The following is a 21,016-nucleotide window of genomic DNA, read 5'->3' on the forward strand; positions in this document are numbered from 1 at the left end:
AAACATCGCTCACCAATTCTTCAGTGTCATTCACCATCGCTCACAAGTTCTTCATTCATCAGTGCCTTTTAACATCGCTCACAAATTCTTCAGTGTCTTTCATCATCGCTCACAAGTTCTTCATTCATCAGTGTCTGTAAACATCGCTCACAAATTCTTCAGTGTCTTTCATCATCTCTCACAAGTTCTTCATTCATCAGTGTCTTTAAACATCGCTCACAAATTCTTCAGTGTCTTTCACTGGCGCTCACAAGTTCTTCATTCATCTGTGTCTTTTAAACATTGCTCACAAATTCTTCAGTGTCTTTCATCATCGCTCACAAGTTCTTCATTCATCAGTGTCTTTAAAACATCGCTCACAAATTCTTCAGTGTCATCTACCATCGCTCACAAGTTCTTCATTCATCAGTGTCTCTAAACATCGCTCACAAATTCTTCATTCATCAGTTGAACATTGCTCACGAATTCTCCAGTAACTTTTTGACATTGCCCACAAGTTCACTTCCTTTCATGTGCCGCTGTATTGCTCCCTTCCCTTAATAAAGTTCCTCAGCATTCTTTCACCAAGCCTAACTATCAGAGTGTTGTATGAGGAAATCCTATATCCGACCATCCCTGCTCCGACCCACCTGTGGTTCCTTTTCCCGACCATCGGAAGAACCCCCGAGTCCGCAACATCCCCAACCCAGGTCAGTGACAGTATACTCAGGCCTCATGGACCCGGGGGATCGGAACCCAGAGGCAAGCGCCATCCAGGATCTGGTTTCCCGATTTCAAAGTCAGGAGATGGCACAAAGCCAAGTGATGCAGTATCTCCAGGAGTTATCTGGTCGGCTGGATCAAATTCAGGCTTCTCTGGCTTCAGTAGTTCCGGCTCCAGCTCCAGTACCCGCTCCTGTGGTTGTCCCTAGTAATGTTCAATCCCTGTCTGGAACCAGGTCACACCTTCAGCTTCCCACTCCTTCTCGCTATAATGGGAATCCACAGAATTGCCGTGGTTTTCTCAACCAATGCGAGGTACATTTTGAACTTCTCTCACACAACTTTCCCACAGATTGGTCCAAGGTGGCGTACATTATTTCCTTGCTTGAAGGTTCAGCGTTGGATTGGGTGTCTCCGTTATGGGAGCGTTCTGACCTGTTGGTTTCCAGTTACACCAATTTCATCACGTCATTTCGTAGGATCTTCGATGAGCCCGGCAGAACGACCTATTACGCTGACTGCCATCAATGGTACCCAAATTTCTAATGGTCTTATTTCAAGTCGCACAGTGCCAATCAAACTGCAGGTTGGAGCTTTACATCAAGAACATCTGGAGTTCCTAGTCATTCGGGAGATGCCTCACGATCTGGTTCTTGGTCTTCCTTGGCTTAAAGTACACAACCCTCACGTCGACTGGAAGTCGTCACAAATAGTATCTTGGAGTTCATTCTGTCATTCCAATTGTCTCACTCCTGTCTACCCGCTCCGTGTATCTTCCAAGTCGGATGAGGAGCTCATTCCGGAGGCCTATCGGGAGTTTGCAGATGTGTTTTCGGAACAGGTGGCCGATCAGTTACCACCCCATAGACCCTGGGACTGTCCCATTGAGCTCATCCCAGGGAAAATGCCACCAAGGGGGCGCATTTATTCTTTGTCATTGCCCGAGACCCAAGCCATGTCGGACTATATCAAGTCTAAAAGTTACAAAATTTGGGTGGACTGCGCACAGAAATGTACTAACGTTACGGGGAGTGCTGCTAGTGTTAACAAGTTGGTCCTGCTTGTTACAATAAATGGTGCAAGAGTAGAGATTTTTACACTGCGCTCACCCCCTGTTTCTAATTGTGCATGTGTATGCACTAGTGTAATAAATGGTGAAAATGCTTGATTAAGTTTCAAAATGATATTTATTTTAAATATAATAGCTGATAGTCCAGAATTCATATGAATGCGTGAATGAGCTCTGTTTGGCTATACTAAGCCTTTTTGCTAATTGTGCAGGAGCACGCTTGCTTCTAGATGTAATGAGATGAAGTCCATAAGCAGGATGATAAATGGATTTATGAAAAAATTAAAATGGTGAAAAAGTCTATTTGTTATATTACAGGCCGCGGCGTCCCGCTGGTCTGTATGAAATGAGTGCACTTGTTTAAAATTACATTCAGTCACTGGTGTTCAAGCAGCAGCGGAGAGTGCGTGAGAAAGAAAGGGACTCCGGACTGGTCTACCCTCCCCCTGCTTCTGCCGCCGTCACTGTTACTGTGTTCGGTCACAGGTCGGAGGCTAGTCAGCCTGGGTTCGGTGCCTGTCTTGGGGGGGAAGATGCACGCACTGCGACCGCTCTCAGAGTGGTTCGTTGCCGCACTCCCTCCGCCTACAGAGACTCACCTTAGTTCTCCTCCGCTGCTGGATGTGTCAGTGGCAGGCTGTCTCCTCGATGCTTCTCCGTCGTGTAACACTTTTTCTCCCAGAGGAAGGCCTCCAAGGGCCGAAAAGCGTTGGAGCATTTTCCTAACACCATCCACAACAGCGGCACGATCAAGCAGAAGGAGCGGAACAAGAGACTGAACCCGGTCACGTGACTGAAGACCAGGAAGTGTCTGCGGGTCACGGACGACGGAGAAGCATCGAGGAGACAGCCTGCCACTGACACATCCAGCAGCGGAGGAGAACTAAGGTGAGTCTCTGTAGGCGGAGGGAGTGCGGCAACGAACCACTCTGAGAGCGGTCGCAGTGCGTGCATCTCCCCCCCCCCAAGACAGGCACCGAACCCCGGCTGACTAGCCTCCGACCTGTGACCGAACACCGTCACAGTGACGGCGGCAGAAGCAGGGGGAGGGTAGACCAGTCCGGAGTCCCTTTCTTTCTCACGCACTCTCCGCTGCTGCTTGAACACCAGTGACGGAATGTAATTTTAAACAAGTGCACTCATTTCATACAGACCAGCGGGACGCCGCGGCCTGTAATATAACAAATAGACTTTTTCACCAATTTCATTTTTTCATAAATCCATTTATCATCCTGCTTATGGACTTCATCTCATTACATCTAGAAGCAAGCGTGCTCCTGCACAATTAGCAAAAAGGCTTAGTATAGCCAAACAGAGCTCATTCACGCATTCATATGAATTCTGGACGATCAGCTATTATATTTAAAATAAATATCATTTTGAAACTTAATCAAGCATTTTCACCATTTATTACACTAGTGCATACACATGCACAATTAGAAACCGGGGGTGAGCGCAGTGTAAAAATCTCTACTCTTATATCAAGTCTAATCTGCAGAAAAGATTCATTCGCCCTTCTACTTCCCTGGCAGAAGCAGGCTTCTTTTTTGTGAAGAAGAAGGACGGAGGGTTGAGACCATGCATTGAATACCGCGGCTTAAATGAGATCACCATTAAGAACAAATATCCTTTGCCGCTCATCACGGAACTATTTGATAGGGTTCGCGGAGCCCATGTCTTCACGAAGCTCGACTTAATGGGAGCTTATAATTTGATTCGTATTCGACAGGGGGACGAATGGAAGACGGCCTTCAATACCAGGGACGGGCATTACGAATATCTGGTAATGCCATTTGGGCTCAGTAATGCCCCTGCCGTCTTCAAAGGTTTTGTGAATGAAATCTTCCGAGATATGTTATACCTAAAGTGTAGTGGTATACTTGGATGACTTTCTGATATTTTCTAAGGATCTCACGGAGCATAGAATTCAGGTCAAGGAGGTACTTCTTCGTCTATGAAGGAATCATCTCTACGGTAAGATCTCCAAATGTACCTTTGAGGTTCCTTCAATTCCATTTCTTGGTTACGTCATCTCAGGTACGGAGCTTCGCATGGATCCGGAAAAACTCACTTCTATTCGGGACTGGACTCAGCCTCTTTCTTTGAAAGCGGTACAAAGATTTCTGGGTTTTGCGAATTACTACCGGAAATTCATAAAGGGATTTTCTACCATTGTGGCACCTATTACTGCTCTAACCAAAAAGGGGTCTGACCTAGGTCACTGGTCTTCTGAAGCTGTAGTAGCATTCGCCCAGTTGAAAGTAGCCTTTATGTCCGCTCCGGTACTCCAGCAACCGAATTTTTCAAAACCATTCTTCTTGGAGGTCGATGCTTCCTCGGTCGGCATCGGTGCCGTGCTTTCACAGTACTCCTCTGACGGGAAGTAACATCCATGTGGTTTCCATTCTCGCAAGTTCTCTCCTGCTGAACGAAACTACACCATCGGAGACCAGGAACTCTTGGCAATAAAATCTGCCCTGGAAGAATGGATATATCTATTGGAAGGTGCTAAACACCTAATTACGATTTATACCGATCACAAGAACTTGCTGTATCTCAAGACAGCCCAGTGCTTGAATCCCCGTCAAGCTAGATGGGCGCTCTTCTTCACTCGATTCTCGTTTGTCATTAAGTACCGGTCCGGGACGCTTAACACCAAAGCTGATGCTTTATCTCGTTCCTTGACGGCTTCAGATGAGGAGAACTGCGTTGGAAAGGCTTTGATTCTCAGTCCAGTTTCTATTTCAGCAGCTCCCACCGCTTTGGGTCCTCCTCCTGGGAGAATGTCTGTACCAGCTGAATTTCGACCAAAGTTGTTGCAGTGGGCTCATACCTCCAAGTTTTCCGGTCATCCTGGAGTTCAAAAAATTTGGAAGTTTGTACGAAGGTCATACTGGTGGGACACTATGAAGAAGGACATACAAGATTATGTCAACTCATGTCCTCAATGTGCTCAGCACAAAATTCTTTGTCTGCCTCCTGCAGGGTTGCTTCATCCACTGCCCATTCCTAAGAGGCCTTGGACCCATATCTCTATGAACTTTGTCACCGAACTGCCCCTCTCCAAGGGTCACAATACCGTGTGGGTGATTATTGACCGCTTTTCTAAAATGGCACATTTTGTTCCTTTGACCGGGTTACCGTCAGCTCCCAAATTGGCTTTATTATTTATCCGTGAACACTTCCGCCTGCATGGGTTACCTCAGGAAATAGTCTCTGATCGGGGGGTGCAGTTCACTGCAAGATTCTGGAGGGCTCTCTGTTCAGCCTTACAAATAAAACTTAAGTTTTCATCTGCCTACTATCCTCAGACCAATGGACAAACTGAACGCGTTAATCAAGATTTAGAGACTTCTCCACATTTATCTTTCTCCTTCGCAAGATGATTGGGTGGAACTGTTGCCCTGGGCCGAGTTTGCCCATAATCATTTGTACCACTCTTCCACTGGTGAGTCCCCATTCTTCATTAATTATGGATTCCATCCTCAAGTTCTAAAATTACCCGTCTGTCCTCCAGAAGATGTTCCTGCTGCAGCTTCTACTCTTCAGCACTTCAGTCAAATCTGGAGTAGGGTTCACGTTAACCTCAAGAAAATCTCCAGCCACTACAAATTCTTTGCGGATAGGAAGCGACGGGCAGCTCCCCAATACAAAGTTAGTGATAGAGTATGGCTCTCTACCCGCAATCTCCGTTTAAGAGTGCCCACTATGAAGTTTGCCCCGAGGTTCATTGGTCCTTATCCCGTGTTGCAAGTTCTGAACCCGGTTGTCTGCAAATTGGGTTTGCCTTCCCACTTTCGGGTACCAAATTCCTTCCATGTTTCTCTTCTTCATCCCCTTATTTTAAATCGGTTCCATTCAGAGTCACCTAGGCCAACCTCTGTAGAGACTGAAGCCGGAACGGAATTTTAAATGAAAGCTATTCTTGACTCTCGTTATCTTCACAAGAATCTGCAGTACTTGGTGGAATGGAAGGGTTATGGCCCTGAAGAGAGGAGCTGGGTCAAAGCTACTGATGTTACGGCCCCCCGACTGGTGCGGATCTTCCATTCCAGACATCCAACAAAGCCCGGGAAGTGTCCAGGGGCCACTCCTGGAGGAGGGGGTACTGTCACACGCCAGGGGCAGCGGCCGCCGCGCTTACCCCTGCGTGGCTGCTAGTCCGTTTGGCGGTCCTCGTCTCCGGCGGTCCTCGGGTCCCGGCGTCTGGCTGGCGCGGCTCCCGGCGGTTCCCCGGAGTGTGGGCGCCGCCATGACAGCCGGCGTCACGTGGGTGGGGAGCAGGTGATGTCACGAACCCGCTTCACCAATCCAATAGGCAGAGCCTCGGCGCCTGAGTATCGTCTCTTTTCTGAAGTGGATGCCAGAGCTCCCGTACGCAGTGTGTTTCCCAGCAGCTATACTCCAGTGCATCTAGCATTCAGGGTGCCTTCCTGCAGCACAGTCTCCAGTAATCCGAGCAACTAGTGTGTTCCTCTGCAGTGCAGTTGCCAGCGCTCCCTGGATTCGGCAAGGCCTGCGGGCCGAACCAACTTTAGTGTTTCCAGCGTTCAGTGTCATTCACCATCGCTCACAAGTTCCTCATTCATCAGTGTCCTTATACATCGCTCACCAATTCTTCAGTGTCATTCACCATCGCTCACAAGTTCTTCATTCATCAGTGCCTTTTAGCATCGCTCACAAATTCTTCAGTGTCTTTCATCATCGCTCACAAGTTCTTCATTCATCAGTATCTGTAAACATCGCTCACAAATTCTTCAGTGTCTTTCATCATCGCTCACAAGTTCTTCATTCATCAGTGTCTTTAAACATCGCTCACAAATTCTTCAGTGTCTTTCACCATCGCTCACAAGTTCTTCATTCATCTGTGTCTTTTAAACATCGCTCACAAATTCTTCAGTGTCATCTACCATCGCTCACAAGTTCTTCATTCATCAGTGTCTCTAAACATCGCTCACAAATTCTTAATTCATCAGTTGAACAGTGCTCACGAATTCTCCAGTAACTTTTTGACATTGCCCACAAGTTCACTTCCTTTCATGTGCCGCTGTATTGCTCCCTTCCCTTAATAAAGTTCCTCAGCATTCTCAGAATCAGAATCAGAATCAGCTTTATTGGCCAGGTGTACTCACGTACACTAGGAATTCTTTGTGGTACAATGCATCGCCAAGCAGCAACATGAAGGGGGAATACATCGCATACGAAGGGGGAAGAACATAGCATACATTACACACATTACACGTTCTTTCACCAAGCCTGACTATCAGAGTCTTGTATGAGGAAATCCTATATCTGACCATCCTTGCTCCGACCCACCTGTGGTTCCTTTTCCCGACCATCGGAAGAACCCCCGAGTCCACAACATCCCCAACCCAGGTCAGTGACAACAGCACACCTCATGGCCGCTATCTCCAGACTCCCGTGTAGTGCACACACTCACTGCCGGCGGCAGCGCCGCCTATGTTCCGCTGACGGCGCCGCCTGTCTCCCAGCACCCACCGCCGCCGCCGCTGCTGCTGCTGTAAAGGACCCGGGAGCTGGCCTGGCAGCAGCGCTGTGATCACTGTCTGCCTCTACTAATTGGCCCAGCCCTGAATGCCGGCTCGGTCCCGCTGCAATTCGGGAGAGATGTGATGACATCAGACATCTCTCCTGGCTTACACGGAGACTCTCCCACACTGCCCTGCACTCTGTTCTACCACTGCACAGCAAGTGAGGAGCTGATAGTTGAAGGAGGAGGAGATCCTCATTTTCCTCCTTCTGGTTAGTAAATTACGAAATTACATTTTATAAAAACACATCCATTTGAAAGGGGACGCTGTCTGCCGTAATGTGTAAAATTTGGACGCTGTCTGCCGTAGTGTGTAAAATATGGACGCTGTCTGCCATAATGTGTAAAAAGGGGACGCTGTCTGCCATAATGTGTAAAAAGGGGATGCTGTCTGCCATAATGTGTAAAAAGGTAGACTCTGTCTGCCGTAATGTGTAAAAGGGGCTCTACCTGGTGTAGTGGCGCTACTGTGTTGCGTAATTTTTATAATGGAGACTACTGTGCACCGTAATATGAATTGGTATTATTTTGTGGCCACACCCCTTCCACATGAAGCTACGCCCCTATATTCTGGAGGCGCCATTTTACATGGGGGGGGCGCGCCAATGCCGTTTCTTGCACACAGCGCTAAAATGTCTAGTTATGGCACTGGGTTTTCAGTTCCCGTTTGAAGTTTTGCAAGGTCGGGGAGAGTCTAATGGAGCGGGGGAGCGCGTTCCACTGAAGGGGTGCAGCACAGGCAAAATCTTGATCTCGTGCATGGGAAGCAGTGACCAAGGCAGAGGAGAGGCGGTGGTCATCGGCCGACCGTAGTGGGTGGGAGGGAGTATGAAGGGAGAGGAGGTTGGAGATGTAGGAAGCAGCGGAATTAGAGATGGCCTTGTATGTGAGGGTGAGGAGTTTGAAGAGGATTCTGTAGGGGAATGGGAGCCAGTGTAGATTTTGTCGAAGGGGAGTGGCAGAAGTGGAGCAGCGGGAGAGGAAGATGAGCCTAGCTGCAGAATTGAGGACAGATTGGAGGGGAGCGAGGTGGTAGCAAGTGAGGCCAGTGAAGAGAACATTGCAGTAGTTGAGCCGTGAGATGACCAGTGAGTGGATGATAAGTTTAGTTGCACTATTACAGCATACAAGACAGAGCCAGTGTACATTTTTTTACTGCACCCCTGAATTTTTACAGCATACATGGCCTGTGTAATGTTATTTTAACAACATCACCCCTATATTTTAAAGCATACAGGAGCAGTGTGCTATTAATTTTTAACAACTGCACCCCTGAGTTTTTTCAACATACAGGGCAGTGTAATGTTATTTTAACAGCACCACCCCTATATTTTACAGCATACAGGAGCAGTGTGGTTTTAATTTTTAACAACTGCACCCCTGTATTTTTACAACATAGAGGGCCAGTGTAATGTTATTTTAACAGCAACACTCGTATATTTTACAGCATACTGCAGCAGTGTGCTTTTAATTTTTAACAACTGCACCCCTGAATTTGTATAGCATACAGGGCCAGTGTAATGTTATTTTAACAGCAGCACCCCTATACAGCATACTAGAGCAGTGTGGTTTTAATTTTTAACAACTGCACCCCTGAATTTTTACAACATATAGGGCCAGCAGCACCCCTATATTTTACAGCATACAGGAGGACAGTGCCCCTGCACCCTGTACAACACAGTGACAGCCAGGACAGCAACACCCATGTATAGCTGCAGCAACCGGGCGTAGCAGCACATGAAACACCAGTGACAGCCAGGACAGCACCCCTAACACAGCACAGGTACACCACAGTGACTGCAGCAGCACCCCTACAGAGCACACATTAACCCCACCCGATGCCATCACCCACAGAGAGAGACAGGGGTCTGTCTCCCTCACTCTCCAAGTCCGGAGTGAAAATGGATCCCGACAGCGGGATGATGTAGTTTTGCCTCGTTCTGGTTTCCGAGTCTGGCAGGAAGTCCCGAGACGGACTCGGATCCAGGCCCGGAACGGAATATTCGGGGGGGTTCGATTCTCAGGGAACCGAACCCGCTCATCTCTAGTTTTTGTCCAGTTTTGTTCTATTACTGTTGTTCTAATTGTAAAGCACAATGGAATATGCTGCGCTATATAAGAAACTGTTAATAAATAAATAATCGCCTGTGTTGAACTAGTTAATGTATAAGAAAGTTGTTTCACCACAGGTGCTGGCAATTTAAATTTAAGAGATAAGTCCTAGAACAGAGTATTTTGTCCATCCTGGAATGGGTCATGTTGGGAGATATGGCATCAGCTCCTTGGTGATCACTCAAAACGCTACTAGATAGAGCATCAGCCTTGACATATTGACTATCAGGGGGTTGAGAAAAATGGGTATGGGACTCAGGGTTGACAGTGTCTGGGTCGGCACCCATTAGGTCGACACCTATTGGTCAACAGTGGCTAGGTCGACACTAGAAATAGGTCGACACATTCATTAGGTCGACATGAAAAAGGTCGATATGAGTTTTTCATGTTTTTTTGGGTGTCGTTTTCTTTGTAAAGTGACCGGGAACCCCAATTAGAGCAGCAAGGTGCCTTGCTCCGCTAGTCATGGATCGTAAAGTATGAAAAAGTAAAAAAAAAAAAAGAAAAAATTTTGAAAAACTCATGTCGACCTTTTTGCACATCGTCCTTGTTCATGTCGGCATAATGGTCATGTCGACCTATTTCTAGTGTCGACCTATTCCCTGTTGACTAATGTGTGTCGACCTAAGTGGTGTCAACCCAGAGTCCGGATACCGAGATAAATACTTGCCTAAAATTTGTTTTGAAGGCTATTCTTTTTGAACCTTCAAATAAAAGCAGTAATGGGTTCAACTAACTAGACATTTTTAATGGATTGTATGTAGTAATTGGTGCAGTCCAAACACTTCTAAATGGATTTAAAATACTTTGGTATAACCCAGTCTAATACTCCTTTCACACTGAGCCTCTGACTCGGGATATTGCAGAGGCAACCTGGGTTACAGTATGTCTACCCCTTTCAGACCGCCACCTCTGAACACGGGTTATTGGCACATGATTGCGCATAACCCATGTTCATGTGCGGTCTAAAAGATGCCAGGGTTAAAATAGCGGGTCGAGTGACCTGGTATTTCAACCCTGGTCGTAAGCAGGGTTGAACACCTGTTCAACCCGACTCACTGTGTGGTGTGAACGGGAGCCGGGTCGATGTGACCCGTTTCCCGTTTACTCTCTGAGTACGGGCGGAGCTTGGAGATCATGTGATCTACTAGCGCCGCCCTCGCCGCATCACCGCTGACGTCACCAACCCGGCAATATGCTGGGTTGCAGTCAGTGGCGGCAAGGAGCTTGAGGCGGGTCGTGTGCTGGGAGCTCCCGTGTAAGGCTCCCAGGTGAAAGGGGTGTGAAAGGGTCAACCCGGGTTGTGTGTCCCAGGTCCTTGAGCCTGGTCACGACCTGGATATGCGGCAGTATGGAAGGTGTGACCCAGGTTATCTGACCCCGGTTACACAGAAAGAAGCTGATTAGCAGATCAGGACACTGATAGATAGGCCATAATAAATGCAATGTAGTGAGCAGTCACCACACACTTTTCATGACTCATCTTTCTGAGGCTGTAAAAACCATGCAATGGTTTGCAGAGTTGACATGGGTGAAGTGTAAAAGATGACAATCTGGGAATAACCGCATAAATGGTGCAGTATGAAAGGGGTATGAAGCATTGGCGGAACTAGCGAGTGGTGGGCCCAGGTACAAAAATTACCTTTGGGCTCCCCACCACCACTATACAAAAGAAAAAAAACTTTAGACACAGGAGATTATAAATTTAATTTCTCTTGCATTTATTACACTACAGTATATGTGACACATATAGGGGTCATTCCGAGTTGATCGCTCGCTAGCAGTTTTAAGCAGCGGTGCAAACGCTATGCCGCCGCCCACTGGGAGTGTATTTTAGCTTAGCAGAAGTGCGAACGGTTCTATCGCAGAGCGGCTACAAATTTATTTTCTGCAGTTTCAGAGTAGCTCAAAACCTACTCAGCGCTTGCGATCACTTCAGACCATTCTGTTCCAGATTTGACGTCACAAACACGCCCAGCGTTCGCCCAGCCACGCCTGCGTTATTCCAGCCATGTCTGCATTTTTCCGAACACTCCCTGAAAACGGTCAGTTGCCACCCAGAAACGCCCACTTCATGTCAATCACTCTGCGGCAGCCAGTGCGACTGAAATGCATCGCTAGACCCTGTGTAAAACTACATCGGTCGTTGTACTCGTACGTCGCGCGTGCCGCATTGTGCCGCATACGCATGCACCGCACAGAAATGCCATTTTTTGGCATGATCGCTGCACAGTGAACAAATGCAGCTAGCGATCAACTCGGAATGACCCCCATAGTGTAATTAATGCAACACAAATTAAATTTGTAATCTCCTAAAATGACGAGCACAAACTCATTGCCCCTTCATAGCTAACTACACCCTTATGTGAAAAAAACTGCCCCCCTCACAGCTCTATTTCCCGTCATAGTTTACTGTCCTTGCAGCACTCGCTGCTCCATTATAGCACATGCTGACCCCCTCATAGCTCACTTTCCCCCATGGATCAAGGTACCCCCTCACAGTTTACAACCCTGCTCATAGCACACACTGACCAGCTCACAGCTCACTTACCCCTCATAGCCCACTCTCCGCCCTGGTGGCTGTCACTGCCCCCTCAAAGCTTACGACCCCCCCTGATAGCACACACTAACACACTTGAAGTTTATGACCATTATGACCCCCCCCTAATAGCGCACTGACCTCCTCACAGCTCACCCCCCCCATTTAACACACACTGATTCCCACATAGCCAGGGGCGGAACTACCGGAGACAACGGAGTCTGTTGCCGCCGGGCTCCAGCCCTGAAGGGGGCACCGCCTCCGTTGTCCCCTGTTCCGTGCCCTTCTGTTCCTGCAGTTAAAGTATGTAGCCGCCTCATTTGCGACCTGGTGACCTTATTTGCGGACTCTGGTCGCGTAAGTCAGTAACAGCTGACCGCGTCCCAGAGGCTACTGAGGTGCCTGCTGGCAGTGTGGCATGTGGGATGAGAGGAGGCTGAGGCGGCTGTCTGATGGCCTGGTCGCGGACATCAGTAACATACGACCGCGACCCATAGCCTACTGAGGAGCCGCCGGACAGTGCTGTGTGCGGGATGAAAGGAGGCCTACTGTCTGATGGCCCTGGTTGCGGACGTCAGTAACATACCACCGCAACCAACCCAGAGCCTACTGAGAAGCCGGCCGGCAGACAGTGCGGCGTGCAGGATGAGAGGAGGCTGACCCGGCTGTATTTGACAGGGGGAGCAGCAGCAGAACAGGGACTGCGTTATGAAACACTGAAGAATATCATGTTTGATATTACAGTCCTGATTTACTTGTTCTTATACAGTTTATTGCCTGTTGTTGATTCCTGCAAGCATTGCTATTCGTTTCTATTTTATGTATATGTGTATATATATATATATACAGACTATTTTGGAGGCGGCACTCAAAGACTTACACAAGTAGTGAAAAAACCATCCATGTGTGGATGTTGTTTTAATGCGTGTTACGTTTCGGGGACGTATCCCCTTCCTCAGACAGTGATTTAGTGCAACAATACAGATATAAATACATGTAACAATCAGTGCCACTTACCCCCCTTCCATGACTCTCAGCTGCGTGCCTCGCGGTGTTACAGACCTCCCCTGTCCCGCACTTCCGGTCTCTACGTTACTCGAGTACAGGAAGTGACGTCACCGGGCCAGTCGGTTACCATTACGACGCGCAGCGTGCTGTCATGAAGGAAGCGAAAAACATAAATACAACTTCATAACATCTAGATACTAGATAAATATAATACACATAGTGAAACGCAGTCCTGTGTAATATCATAAAACAATTAGACATACAAATAGAATTACGCCCAATATGGGCTAGAGTATGCCTGATAAACAAACCGTGCAAAATCTAAAATGTGCAATGTGTACATATAATAACTGCACTGGACAACCTAATACCCGAACTTGTCATGTGGCCTAACCACCACTATATATTGCTTTTAAATATTTTCTTACAACAAATTACTGTCATAAGGTCTTTTGCTTTTAGTTCTGTGTACCACTGTAGTTTACAGTCCTAAATGTCATTTTTGCCAGCCACGAAAGAACATTTCAAATCTACCTATCTGGTAGACTCTTCAAGTTTTAGTTACTATTAAAGGAATATATCAACCTCAGCTTGTCTCTAGATGCATATATTAATTAAACCTACCATTTACCACCTTTAAAGAAAGTTGATGAGCCCCATGTTTTCGTTGAGTCCCCTTGGAGCCAAGCAGTCTAGCCTAAAAATCCATTTAGATTCGAGTTGGAGCAATTTCTTGCCCCTATCACCACCACGTATGGAGGGAGGTACATAATCCACCGCCTTATATCTAAGGCTGGCCAAATTATGTCGCAAGACGGCAAAATGATGGGCTACCGGTTGATCACTTTTACCGGATTCTATTGCTGCCCGTATGGCCGAACGGTGTTGTGTAAGTCTCACTTTCAGTTGACATTCTGTCTTTCCGACATAGTATAGCCCGCAAGGGCATACTATGACATAAACTACAAACTATGTAGTGCACGTTAATGGCCACCTGATTTTAAGCCTCTTGCCAGTCTGTGGGTGTGGTATGGTGTCACCTATCAACATAAAGGAGCAGGTTGTGCATCCTAAGCATTTAAAGCATCCATTCTTTCTGCTCAGAAAGTTACTGGGTGCTTTTGGTTGACAAAAACCTGTTACATCGGTTTTGACAATCATGTCCTTGATGTTTCTACTACGGGAATAACTGGGCATTAATCTGTGATTTTGAAGGCATTTCAAATCAGGATCTGAGGTTACCATTTGCCAGAGACTTTTCACTTGTTTGGATATCACGGGGCTTTTGGTATTATATTCATTAACCCAAGGAATGATGGATTTGGCCAGATCTTTTCCTTTCTTCCTATTTTTCTGTGTAGCAGTGTACTTCGCCTTTTTACAGGCTCTATTTAACTCAACCCTAGAATAACCCCTCTCACAGAAGTTGTCAATCATTTCCTTCAATTGTATATCCCTCCTGCTGATGTCTGAGTTGCTCCTACATACCCTCAAAAACTGAGAGAATGGCAGACTGCGTATAATAGCTTTGGGATGAAAGCTGTCTGCGTGCAGGATTGTATTCCTGTCAGTGGGTTTTTTGTATAGGGAAGTCAAAATACTGCCATTCTGTAATTGGATTAGTACGTCCAGGTAACACACCTCTGTTTTGCTGGCAGTAAGCGTGAGTTTAATGGGGCTACTAGATTGATTCTGTTTATCAATGATCTCTATAAGTTTAGACAAATCACTGGTCCACAGAATTAGCAGATCATCAATATATCTGTAGTATAATAGCATAGCGGCTGAAATCTCCACATTTTCAAAAAACAGGCCCCTCTCTACCTCCCACATGTAACTGTTTGCAAAAGATGGAGCCACAGGCGAACCCATGGAGCAACCAGTCAGTTGTCTAAAAAAACGCCCATTGAAAAGAAAAAAATTGTGATTCAATGTAAAAGCCAGTAGCTCCATGAAAAAATCAATATCAGGGCCCTCATACAACTTATTACTAGAGATGAGCGCCTGAAATTTTTCGGGTTTTGTGTTTTGGTTTTGGGTTCGGTTCCGCGGCCGTGTTTTGGGTTCGAACGCGTTTTGGCAAAACCTCACCGAATTTTTTTTGTCGGATTCGGGTGTGTTTTGGATTCGGGTGTTTTTTTCAAAAAACACTAAAAAACAGCTTAAATCATAGAATTTGGGGGTCATTTTGATCCCAAAGTATTATTAACCTCAAAAACCATAATTTACACTCATTTTCAGTCTATTCTGAATACCTCACACCTCACAATATTATTTTTAGTCCTAAAATTTGCACCGAGGTCGCTGTGTGAGTAAGATAAGCGACCCTAGTGGCCGACACATACACCGGGCCCATCTAGGAGTGGCACTGCAGTGTCACGCAGGATGTCCCTTCCAAAAAACCCTCCCCAAACAGCACATGACGCAAAGAAAAAAAGAGGCGCAATGAGGTAGCTGTGTGAGTAAGATTAGCGACCCTAGTGGCCGACACAAACACCGGGCCCATCTAGGAGTGGCACTGCAGTGTCACGCAGGATGGCCCTTCCAAAAAACCCTCCCCAAACAGCACATGACGCAAAGAAAAAAAGAGGCGCAATGAGGTAGCTGTGTGAGTAAGATTAGCGACCCTAGTGGCCGACACAAACACCGGGCCCATCTAGGAGTGGCACTGCAGTGTCACGCAGGATGTCCCTTCCAAAAAACCCTCCCCAAACAGCACATGACGCAAAGAAAAAAAGAGGCGCAATGAGGTAGCTGTGTGAGTAAGATTAGCGACCCTAGTGGCCGACACAAACACCGGGCCCATCTAGGAGTGGCACTGCAGTGTCACGCAGGATGTCCCTTCCAAAAAACCCTCCCCAAACAGCACATGACGCAAAGAAAAAAAGAGGCGCAATGAGGTAGCTGACTGTGTGAGTAAGATTAGCGACCCTAGTGGCCGACACAAACACCGGGCCCATTTAGGAGTGGCACTGCAGTGTCACGCAGGATGTCCCTTCCAAAAAACCCTCCCCAATCAGCACATGATGCAAAGAAAAAGAAAAGAAAAAAGAGGTGCAAGATGGAATTGTCCTTGGGCCCTCCCACCCACCCTTATGTTGTATAAACAAAACAGGACATGCACACTTTAACCAACCCATCATTTCAGTGACAGGGTCTGCCACACGACTGTGACTGATATGACGGGTTGGTTTGGACCCCCCCCAAAAAAGAAGCAATTAATCTCTCCTTGCACAAACTGGCTCTACAGAGGCAAGATGTCCACCTCATCATCACCCTCCGATATATCACCGTGTACATCCCCCTCCTCACAGATTATCAATTCGTCCCCACTGGAATCCACCATCTCAGCTCCCTGTGTACTTTGTGGAGGCAATTGCTGCTGGTCAATGTCTCCGCGGAGGAATTGATTATAATTCATTTTAATGAACATCATCTTCTCCACATTTTCTGGATGTAACCTCGTACGCCGATTGCTGACAAGGTGAGCGGCGGCACTAAACACTCTTTCGGAGTACACACTTGTGGGAGGGCAACTTAGGTAGAATAAAGCCAGTTTGTGCAAGGGCCTCCAAATTGCCTCTTTTTCCTGCCAGTATAAGTACGGACTGTGTGACGTGCCTACTTGGATGCGGTCACTCATATAATCCTCCACCATTCTATCAATGTTGAGAGAATCATATGCAGTGACAGTAGACGACATGTCCGTAATCGTTGTCAGGTCCTTCAGTCCGGACCAGATGTCAGCATCAGCAGTCGCTCCAGACTGCCCTGCATCACCGCCAGCGGGTGGGCTCGGAATTCTGAGCCTTTTCCTCGCACCCCCAGTTGCGGGAGAATGTGAAGGAGGAGATGTTGACAGGTCGCGTTCCGCTTGACTTGACAATTTTGTCACCAGCAGGTCTTTCAACCCCAGCAGACTTGTGTCTGCCGGAAAGAGAGATCCAAGGTAGGCTTTAAATCTAGGATCGAGCACGGTGGCCAAAATGTAGTGCTCTGATTTCAACAGATTGACCACCCGTGAATCCTTGTTAAGCGAATTAAGGGCTCCATCCACAAGTCCCACATGCCTAGCGGAATCGCTCCGTGTTAGCTCCTCCTTCAATGTCTCCAGCTTCTTCTGCAAAAGCCTGATGAGGGGAATGACCTGACTCAGGCTGGCAGTGTCTGAACTGACTTCACGTGTGGCAAGTTCAAAGGGCATCAGAACCTTGCACAACGTTGAAATCATTCTCCACTGCGCCTGAGACAGGTGCATTCCACCTACTATATCGTGCTCAATTGTATAGGCTTGAATGGCCTTTTGCTGCTCCTCCAACCTCTGAAGCATATAGAGGGTTGAATTCCACCTCGTTACCACTTCTTGCTTCAGATGATGGCAGGGCAGGTTCAGTAGTTTTTGGTGGTGCTCCAGTCTTCTGTACGTGGTGCCTGTACGCCGAAAGTGTCCCGCAATTCTTCTGGCCACCGACAGCATCTCTTGCACGCCCCTGTCGTTTTTTTAAAAATTCTGCACCACCAAATTCAAGGTATGTGCAAAACATGGGACGTGCTGGAATTTGCCCATATTTAATGCACACACAATATTGCTGGCGTTGTCCGATGCCACAAATCCACAGGAGAGTCCAATTGGGGTAAGCCATTCCGCGATGATCTTCCTCAGTTGCCGTAAGAGGTTTTCAGCTGTGTGCGTATTCTGGAAACCGGTGATACAAAGCGTAGCCTGCCTAGGAAAGAGTTGGCGTTTGCGAGATGCTGCTACTGGTGCCGCCGCTGCTGTTCTTGCGGCGGGAGTCCATACATCTACCCAGTGGGCTGTCACAGTCATATAGTCCTGACCCTGCCCTGCTCCACTTGTCCACATGTCCGTGGTTAAGTGGACATTGGGTACAGCTGCATTTTTTAGGACACTGGTGACTCTTTTTCTGAGGTCTGTGTACATTTTCGGTATCGCCTGCCTAGAGAAATGGAACCTAGATGGTATTTGGTACCGGGGACACAGTACCTCCAACAAGTCTCTAGTTGGCTCTGCAGTAATGATGGATACCGGAACCACGTTTCTCACCACCCAGGATGTCAAGGCCTCAGTTATCCGCTTTGCAGTAGGATGACTGCTGTGATATTTCATCTTCCTCGCAAAGGACTGTTGGACAGTCAATTGCTTGGTGGAAGTAGTAAAAGTGGTCTTACGACTTCCCCTCTGGGATGACCATCGACTCCCAGCAGCAACAACAGCAGCGCCAGCAGCAGTAGGCGTTACACGCAAGGATGCATCGGAGGAATCCCAGGCAGGAGAGGACTCGTCAGAATTGCCAGTGACATGGCCTGCAGGACTATTGGCATTCCTGGGGAAGGAGGAAATTGACACTGAGGGAGTTGGTGGGGTGGTTTGCGTGAGCTTGGTTACAAGAGGAAGGGATTTACTGGTCAGTGGACTGCTTCCGCTGTCGGCCCAAGTTTTTGAACTTGTCACTGACTTATTATGAATGCGCTGCAGGTGACGTATAAGGGAGGATGTTCCGAGGTGGTTAACGTCCTTACCCCTACTTATTACAGCTTGACAAAGGGAACACACGGCTTGACACCTGTTGTCCGCATTTCTGGTGAAATACTTCCACACCGAAGAGCTGATTTTTTTGGTATTTTCACCAGGCATGTCAACGGCCATATTCCTACCACGGACAACAGGTGTCTCCCCGGGTGCCTGACTTAAACAAACCACCTCACCATCAGAATCCTCCTGGTCAATTTCCTCCCCAGCGCCAGCAACACCCATATCCTCCTCATCCTGGTGTACTTCAACACTGACATCTTCAATCTGACTATCAGGAACTGGACTGCGGGTGCTCCTTCCATCACTTGCAGGGGGCGTGCAAATGGTGGAAGGCGCATGCTCTTCACGTCCAGTGTTGGGAAGGTCAGGCATCGCAACCGACACAATTGGAGTCGGACTCTCCTTGTGGATTTGGGATTTCGAAGAACGCACAGTTCTTTGCGGTGCTACTGCTTTTGCCAGCTTTAGTCTTTTCATTTTTCTAGCGAGAGGCTGAGTGCTTCCATCCTCATGTGAAGCTGAACCACTAGCCATGAACATAGGCCAGGGCCTCAGCCGTTCCTTGCCACTCCGTGTGGTAAATGGCATATTGGCAAGTTTACGCTTCTCCTCCGACAATTTTATTTTAGGTTTTGGAGTCCTTTTTTTACTGATATTTGGTGTTTTGGATTTGACATGCTCTGTACTATGAAATTGGGCATCGGCCTTGGCAGACGACGTTGCTGGCATTTCATCGTCTCGGCCATGACTAGTGGCAGCAGCTTCAGCACGAGGTGGAAGTGGATCTTGATCTTTCCCTAATTTTGGAACCTCAACATTTTTGTTCTCCATATTTTAATAGGCACAACTAAAAGGCACCTCAGGTAAACAATGGAGATGGATGGATTGGATACTAGTATACAATTATGGACGGGCTGCCGAGTGCCGACACAGAGGTAGCCACAGCCGTGAACTACCGCACTGTACTGTGTCTGCTGCTAATATATAGACTGGTTGATAAAGAGATAGTATACTCGTAACTAGTATGTATGTATAAAGAAAGAAAAAAAAACCACGGTTAGGTGGTATATACAATTATGGACGGGCTGCCGAGTGCCGACACAGAGGTAGCCACAGCCGTGAACTACCGCACTGTACTGTGTCTGCTGCTAATATATAGACTGGTTGATAAAGAGATAGTATACTCGTAACTAGTATGTATGTATAAAGAAAGAAAAAAAACCACGGTTAGGTGGTATATACAATTATGGACGGGCTGCCGAGTGCCGACACAGAGGTAGCCACAGCCGTGAACTACCGCACTGTACTGTGTCTGCTGCTAATATATAGACTGGTTGATAAAGAGATAGTATACTCGTAACTAGTATGTATGTATAAAGAAAGAAAAAAAAACCACGGTTAGGTGGTATATACAATTATGGACGGGCTGCCGAGTGCCGACACAGAGGTAGCCACAGCCGTGAACTACCGCACTGTACTGTGTCTGCTGCTAATATATAGACTGGTTGATAAAGAGATAGTATACTCGTAACTAGTATGTATGTATAAAGAAAGAAAAAAAAACCACGGTTAGGTGGTATATACAATTATGGACGGGCTGCCGAGTGCCGACACAGAGGTAGCCACAGCCGTGAACTACCGCACTGTACTGTGTCTGCTGCTAATATAGACTGGTTGATAAAGAGATAGTATACTACTAATATTATATATACTGGTGGTCAGGTCACTGGTCACTAGTCACACTGGCAGTGGCACTCCTGCAGCAAAAGTGTGCACTGTTTAATTTTAATATAATATTATGTACTCCTGGCTCCTGCTATAACCTATAACTGGCACTGCAGTGCTCCCCAGTCTCCCCCACAATTATAAGCTGTGTGAGCTGAGCACAGTCAGATATATATATACATTGATGCAGCACACTGGGCTGAGCAGTGCACACAGATATGGTATGTGACTGAGTCACTGTGTGTATCGTTTTTTTCAGGCAGAGAACGGATATATTAAATAAAACAAACAACTGCACTGTCTGGTGGTCACTGTGGTCGTCATTCACTAAACTCTGCACTCTCTTCTACAGTATCACAGCCTCAGGTCAATCTCTCTCTCTCTCTCTCTCTCTCTCAACCCTAATCTAAATGGAGAGGACGCCAGCCACGTCCTCTCCCTATCAATCTCAATGCACGTGTGAAAATGGCGGCGACGCGCGGCTCCTTATATAGAATCCGAGTATCGCGATAGAATCCGAGCCTCGCGAGAATCCGACAGCGTCATGATGACGTTCGGGCGCGCTCGGGTTAACCGAGCAAGGCGGGAAGATCCGAGTCGCTCGGACCCGTGAAAAAAAACATGAAGTTCGGGCGGGTTCGGATTCAGAGAAACCGAACCCGCTCATCTCTACTTATTACCAGTAATCAATCGTGCCACTGCAGCCAGACCCGCCTGATGCGGAATACATGTATATAGGCTGGTGACAACCAATGT

The 21,016-nt window shown here is 47.3% G+C and overlaps 1 protein-coding gene across 1 annotated transcript in view; it reads right to left on the bottom strand.

Annotated features, from left to right (window-relative positions):
* The window catches only part of LOC135057290 (uncharacterized), a 30,916-nt gene extending 17,917 nt beyond the window's left edge, over nucleotides 1-12,999 (bottom strand). The window contains exon 1 of the mRNA XM_063963179.1: nucleotides 12,991-12,999. The gene's annotated coding sequence lies outside the window, so the exon portion shown is untranslated. The remainder of the gene's footprint in view (nucleotides 1-12,990) is intronic.
* Nucleotides 13,000-21,016: the final 8,017 nt, after the last annotated feature.

Source organism: Pseudophryne corroboree, chromosome 3 (assembly GCF_028390025.1).
Source record: "Pseudophryne corroboree isolate aPseCor3 chromosome 3, aPseCor3.hap2, whole genome shotgun sequence".
Lineage (NCBI taxonomy): Eukaryota > Metazoa > Chordata > Amphibia > Anura > Myobatrachidae > Pseudophryne > Pseudophryne corroboree.